This window comes from Thermoascus crustaceus (assembly GCF_041956765.1).
Source record: "Thermoascus crustaceus strain CBS 181.67 unplaced genomic scaffold VTN00scaffold_10, whole genome shotgun sequence".
NCBI lineage: Eukaryota > Fungi > Ascomycota > Eurotiomycetes > Eurotiales > Thermoascaceae > Thermoascus > Thermoascus crustaceus.
The window spans coordinates 1,008,429-1,015,682 of record NW_027192536.1 but is presented as its reverse complement, the minus strand read 5'-3'; positions in this window follow the sequence as shown (position 1 = coordinate 1,015,682).

Sequence of the window (7,254 nt, the reverse complement as noted above, 5' to 3'; positions counted from 1 at the left end):
GATGTATATTAGGGTCCGTAGAGGGACTCGCTGACCGTGTGGAGGCAGCGAGACGTAGCTGTTTTAGGCGAGCCGGTGTGCTGGAGAACTTTTTTTTTCTCCTCAGCCGGAAAGGCTCCCGCCGATAAGCATCGGCTTGGGTCGCGAGCTGTTCTCGGGACTCGGGCTGGCCGTGCACGCTGCCCGGACGCGTCCGGCCCTGCGTGGCTCTCGGGGCTCGTTGCCCTGGTGAATTGGAGACCGTGAGGGGAACGCCCGTGAGGGGAACTTTCCGGAAGGGAGAGGAAAGGGATAGAGGCAAAGATATGAGGAGAAGATGCTCAAGAAGGACATATGGACGTCGTCTGTCTAAATAAAGAACGCCGACCGATGACGCAGCCAGGGCCAGAACCCGGTTCTCTCCTTGTGCTCAACTCGTCCTGCTGCATATCCTGCTGACTCAGACGCCCGCGTCCCGGTCTCTCCCGCCATGCCCAGCGTCCTGCGACACCAGACAGTTGTGAGGAGAATGCTGAATAACCCTGGAAATCTGGGGTACAAGGCCCACTGTCGCGGGCCTTCCGCCGGTTTGCAAGCCCCGTCCTTTTAGGTTGGATCTCGGCGATGCGTACTGCTGTCCTGCTACATCTACTCTGTGTACGGTGCTCTCGGACGCTGCTGGCACATCAAGTATGTCGCAGGTCCGTGTCTTCCAGCGTACCCTTGCTTCTCCTCACGAGCAACCTGGCGGTGATCAAAGAAGGCGCAGAAGTTGCGAGAAGCGAGAGAATTGCGAGAAAAGAACGATGTACCTGCCCTCCGCCGCTTCGGTTTTTCTTTAGGCCATGCTCTCTGTTCGTAGCTTTGCTTTCTGGACCTACAGTAGAGCTGTGCTGAATAAATCTCCTGAGATTCGAACTCCCTGCCCCTGAAAGCTTCTCCACTTTTGATCCTCGCAGCCCCGAGCCTCGTGGCGGCGGGAGCTACCAGGGACAGGCCTCCCTGTGTCTCTAGCGGTCAGCCGTTGAAAATCAATTGCCTGGAAGGCTAGGACACCAATGCTTCATCGGAGATTTTTCGACTGCAAATCGAACACGATTCATCTCCCCAATATCATACCACTCGTAGCGACGCTGCTCCGTATCCGGCGTGTCTTCAGTTAACTCCTCACCCCTGAACATATTGGAACCACGATATCGTCTGTTGACGTCAGACCGCTGGAGGCTTTCGCCGAACTTCTTCCAGAAGCCCTCCCTCAGATCTATTCTTGTCTCGGTGGATCCGAGTAAAGCCGTTCCTTAGTCACGGGTCACGGAACCAACGGCGGCAGTCTTTCACGCATGTCTGTCATAGTAGCCATGATAATCGACCCATTCCTGGAAGACCACGTCGTTTTGTCTCGACTTCTCATGTCCTCTTCGTAATATCCGTTCTCCACGCTGTCTAGAACTTGGTGGATCTCCAGTAAATCTCTCAGTCGGGAAAGTCGTATGATCGCCCACATTAGCACTGGAGTTTCCCAAGTCTTAGTGTCCAAACCGCACTTGTTATTTCTGATATTTGTATTTCCTGGGGCATGGATGTAGCAGCGAGCTGAAGAGGTGGCTAGTTTGAGAAAAAGAATAGGCACCGGTTTATCGAGTGGAGCGTTCCCGAGTCATAATGAATGTTAGCCTACCCGCGACGTTTTATCGAGGCAAGCTGCTGATACCGGAGTGGACCATATCGAGAGAAAATTAAGAAAAATCAGAAACAGAGCATTAACAACCAGGTGCCCTGACTTTCTTGAAACTGCTCGGGACTGCCCTTCTGACAGACCAGAAAGAACCTTCTGACAGACCAGAAAGAACCTTCTGACAGACCAGAAAGAACCTTCTGACAGACCAGAAAGAAAACAAATCAACTTCCACATGCTTTCACATGGAACACAAAAGAGGACTCCCATTTCACTAAGTGAGAGGTCGAATGGATTTGAGAAGGCCTTCAGAAAGCAGCCGTCCAACTTGGACAGATGGCAACATGGATTGGTATCCATGTAGTTAGATAAACAAGCATGCAACACAAACTCGTTGAGGCCTTGGTAGTGCATGCGACGTTTCCCTTACGGTCTATCTCAGCCGCCGCTGAAATGGAAGATCTCTGTGACAAGGAAATAGGTGGGACAAGTAACACGTAAAGTTTGATGTGTCCCTGATACTTAGTTTATGAGTTGTCAGACTCTGCCCGAGCACCAAATTGACGGATCGGCCTTACCTGAATAACTCTCTTACAAAACAAGCTGTTTACAGAAGTGAGACGGCAGATCAGCAAACCAGAACCATTGTCGGATCAGTGGCATAGAATTTTAGAGTCCTGAGTAGAGGAGAATAAATCTTTCTGTGCACAGTGCTGGTCTAGTTCAGGTCGCAATGGCAAGGTATTTAAAGCCTGATGTCTGTAAGACCATCTGTTTTCTTCAACAAACGATCTCTTGAAGCAAACGACAGAGGAATCGTTTGATAAGAGGTAATTGTAACTGTATGTAAGTCAGCGAAATGCTGTGCACATAAGATGGCCACTCCATCTCAATGATTCCCGGAGCTCAGTCGCAGAAAGCGGGGCTCTTCCCGTAGTTGCACGATATAGTCCCACAATTGAAGGAAGACAAAGCAATCGTACGAAGAGACTGGGCCCTGGAACATGCAACAGATGACGACAGCAATGACAGAAAAAGATAGAAGCCATTCTCTTGTTTCAGCATACCCAGAATCAATAAGAGGTTCTTGATAGCTGGTAGCGCAACTGCCAACAAAAGATACAAAGGTTCGAAATCAGAGCTTTTATGGATGCACATTGCCATTTGGTGACCCCGGTGGAACACGGGGCAAGCCAAACCACAGTGGTTGCCATCTGCTCAGCTCCTCATGGATCATTGTGCCTTCCCTATTCGTTCCCGCTGGGTCGGAATCGTTCAAAGTCGATATCTGTCAAGATGCACATAGGATTTAGAGTTCAATATGTAAATCTGACGCGGGACCACTCCTCCGCACTGGATTATGATGAGAAAGCCATAGCGCCTAATAAAATCGCATGGTATTATGCACTCGGTCAGTTTCTCCTTCAATGTCGGTCAGCTATTTGCCAATGTGTTCATGGATAACGGGTAGCTCTTTAGTGCACGGTCAGAAGTAGTCACCAGCAGACGCATCATCAGGCATGTGATGATCGGGACACGCCTGTCAATGTTCATGACGCTAGTCCGCTCATTTTCTATGTCAGAAGCAGAAATACCCTGCCATCTCAGAGGTTGTTATTCTTGGAATAGCTAAATCAGGAGCTGAGCGCTGGCATCGTGTCTTCACCGTCTTCGAGATAGCCATGCAGCGATTGGCCCGGTCACATCACATGTAATTCGTGCAGTAGCGAAAGCCTGCAATTAGTGCTGTGCTGTCCACGCTTCACGGTGAATAAATCCAAAGTTTCGAGCGGCTTGCTGCAGCATCTCTCCTAACACACTTGCAGGCGAGGAGACTCGAAGACGGACGCGTCACTGAGGTGTCACTGGAAACATGCCTGAAGTCTGGACTCTGCGTTATACGACGATCTTCAGGAGAGAGAGAGTTGATCCTCGTGAGGCTATTGCCAGGCTGTTTCCAAATGTCATTTGTTTTCAGGTCCCCGCGACATGGGATACACTGTGAAGCAAGGCTCAGATCCAGGTGACTTTGCTGACACAACTGGACAAAGTGGGACAGCAATGTGAACAACAGTACTATATTGTAAGTCTCGCAGGCTTCCCTGCTGTCGAACACGAACACGATAGCAATCAGATCACATCTGAAGATCGAGCTGAAGACCTGGAGGAGACTGGATGCAGGGCACTTTTCTTATCACCTGTAACATCGTACGCCATAGTCCAGCCACCTTCTGTACAGTCTGGGTGTTATCGAAGTTGGCAGCACGATTCTGGATTCACAGGTTTACAGCAGCCCACTTTGCACCGGGATCTGTATTGGTTTTGGTATGTCCTTGTTGGGCTGCCTTCCGGCTGGCCGAACTGCGCTCGAGCACACGAGTTCATGAGGTTCTCATCCTCCGTATCCCCACAATCATACATAATTCCCCGCCTGGCGTCGTATGGCGTCGGTGCAGCCTACGGACGTCATGCTCGTTCCAGGCGCTCAGGACCCGCGCTGCGGCTCCGCAACAGTGCTCTCTCTATCCCCCGACGGACCGATGTTACCGACTTCTTGCGCGGGGTAGATTAATGACCCTGCGCTGTCCGATCACACTCCACTCACCTGCTGTTTTCTTCGTGATACTCCCATGGAGGCTTGCTTGGATACACACTGTCTAGCAAATAATAATCCGTTCTTCTATCAGTATGCAGTACCTACTAACACCTGCGGTTCGATTTGCATTGCTGGCTGTCCATGTTCCTCGTCAATATCCGCTTAACAAGGTCCCTACTCATGATGGGACAACTAGCCATGGTTTTTAGTCAGCAAAGTCTGGCTTTTCCAAAGATTGAGTGAAGCTTTAGACGGCGTTTTCTTAGCGATGCATTCTCCCGGTTCACGAAAAGATACCGGTTTCCGTAATTAGTGATAGCACGTCCACCGGGAATATGGAGTCGGAATACCATCGAGACTTTTTTTAAGTTGGACACTACGCAGCACGCCAGGGGACTAATCGGTCCGTATTCTCCCTTGTCATTCCGTTCTGCAACAGGGATACCCGGCTGAAAGGCGGGACCCAGAGTTTCCTTTCTACTGGGCTATCAAGTTTGATGCATTTCGTGCTTCCACGTTGCATACTGACCGACTTTCTTCTGCACCAGCTTTGCTACATATATATTGTGTGCCTACCACTCTGAGTCTCTAACCACCAGACCGGTATATCCCTGCGGGTCGTGCAGTAGTTGGAATCCACCAAGTGCTGCACGAACCTGGCTGGACTGCCCTCCGTTTACTCTGCCTCTTAAATGGCTACGAGGCAGAACCCTCTCCGCGGAGTCTGGACCTTTGTCGCACATGAACTAGCATAGAGTAGCTCATGTCACTGCGCTCGAGCCCAGCAACATAGAAAGTTGACATACTTCCGCACCTTTGCTACACTCGACTACAGCGTCAAAGCGGTCCCACGTCCTCTCAACGTACACTCACGCTCTCCTGGCCACAAGGATGCATCTTTTATCAGCTGTATGTTGCATGACCTATCAACGTACGCAATATCGCAGCAAGGGCCTTTGTGAGACGGAAAGAAAACCCACTTTCGCCAAAGAACTCCGCTCCTGTCGACCTCCCGTGGACGTTTCGAAGTGGCTTTTTGCCTTTGCTAGCCTTAGACGTTATCCAAATGTAATGTTTCTGCAGTAAGTACATTTGAAAATAGAGCAACAGCCGAAAATCGAGGAGCGGATATATGAGGTACACACATCCCAACAGTGAGTAATAAATATGAACGACACCGGTCCATGTGATATCATTTCCGATTTCTGGGCCTCTCACATTGAGCCAACCTGTCAACTTTTCGTATTCAGTTCTCGCGTACTGTATTAATAATTGTGTCTATCGGAGCGACAGCTCTGGTGGTTTGATTACAAAGGTCTGCCTCAACTAAGACTGTCTTCCAGCTTGGTTGTTCGACATGCTTAACTGGGTTCACTTGTGGAGGAAATCTACATCGTAGACTTTTCTAAGAGAAAAACAATAGATATACAATTCAAATCGTCTTGTGAAGAATGCAGTGGCGACTTGGTGGGATGATGTTCGCACCCGGTTTGCAGGCAAAATTTGACTGTATATAGTTCATCCCGCTTAGCGCTTGATCTGCTGCAGAAGTAAATTTTGAATTCTCCGCTGTACTTTATAGTTATCACATAGAAGTATGTCTCTGTTATTAGCCTTAGTAGAAGATGGGAAGAAAGAGGGAAATCCTATATCTTCGGATTTGATCCAGAGTCGTCTAATCAAGGCGGTTGTGGTACGCTGGACAAAAAGCATCTTGTCCATCCACACGACTTCCTTCTTTACGTAATTATGAATGTATTCAACTTTTTAGGGTGAAGTAAACGTGAAATTTGTCTCTTGAAGGCTGCGTAAATGTGTTAAATTGTCCAGGATTCCCAGGTCTCAAATTAGATATGTATATATTTATATTAACACCTACCACGCTAGATAGTCTTGGAGGACTGAACTTTCCTGCTGAAAGGTGTCACTTGCATCAAAAGAGAAAACGAAAACTGCATTATCTTTCTTTCAAGAGCTAGGTCTTTTTTTTGTAAAATTTGATCAACTCCTCGGCATGCATTTTCACATCAAGCACACTTTCCTCGAGAACATATGAAGTGCCAATGATTCACTCGATGAAATAAAAGTTCTCCGATACGAACAGTCACTAGTTTCCGACCTGTCAACGTTGATTCTGAGAAAGCACCTCGGAGGAGGTGAAAGTCGTACATACATGGCCAGTTAATTCCAAATCCAGTATGCACTGTACTATGAACTAGGCCGGTGTAAGTTTTATAAATGGAAGCGTAAACTGCTGATGATTTTGCTTCGTACAGCACCACATTCCACCTCACTATTGGACTTCCATTGTTCTGATCAGCCAGGCTAGTAGCAGTGGACTGCGAAAACTGCAGCTACCTGTGAACAGAACAAATACTACATAGTAGCCTGTTCCTGCAGCAAACATCGGTCAAAATATTCCTCATTTAAGCAGACACGTATTCACTTAACCTTTTTTTAAATTTTTAAATTTTTTTTTTTTCAACTTGGCTTGCCGGTTGCCTGGAAAGAGATTTACCCAGAACTTCCTACCGGTGCAAACCCATTTCATCCTGTATTTTCGTTGTCCATATTTTCATAGCCAAAACGATGAAGCTACCTATATAGTTCTAGAAATTTTGATGCCAAATGCTAGCCCAATTGGCCTTTAATGAGGCTCCGACGTGGGACTTCAAGATGGATGGAAACAATAGTAAACCCCACACATCGCTGTGTGTTCAATGAGCGTTGGAAAGTGGATAAAACTGCAAAAAGACTTCTCGAGAGGTTACATCAGGCCTCATTCATCACAGAGACACTGGAGAGCACTATCTCCTTATATACTGCTCGACTTCCCAAGCCCAGCTCGGGCTCGAATTGGATGCACACTACTAGTCTGTGGGAACCAACAGGGCTGTTCGACTTATACTTTTGATATCTGTCTAATATCCAGCGCGAGATTCTATCTATATTTAGAAGGCAGAGAACTATAGCCCAACTTAAAACCCTTTGCATTCTAATAGTC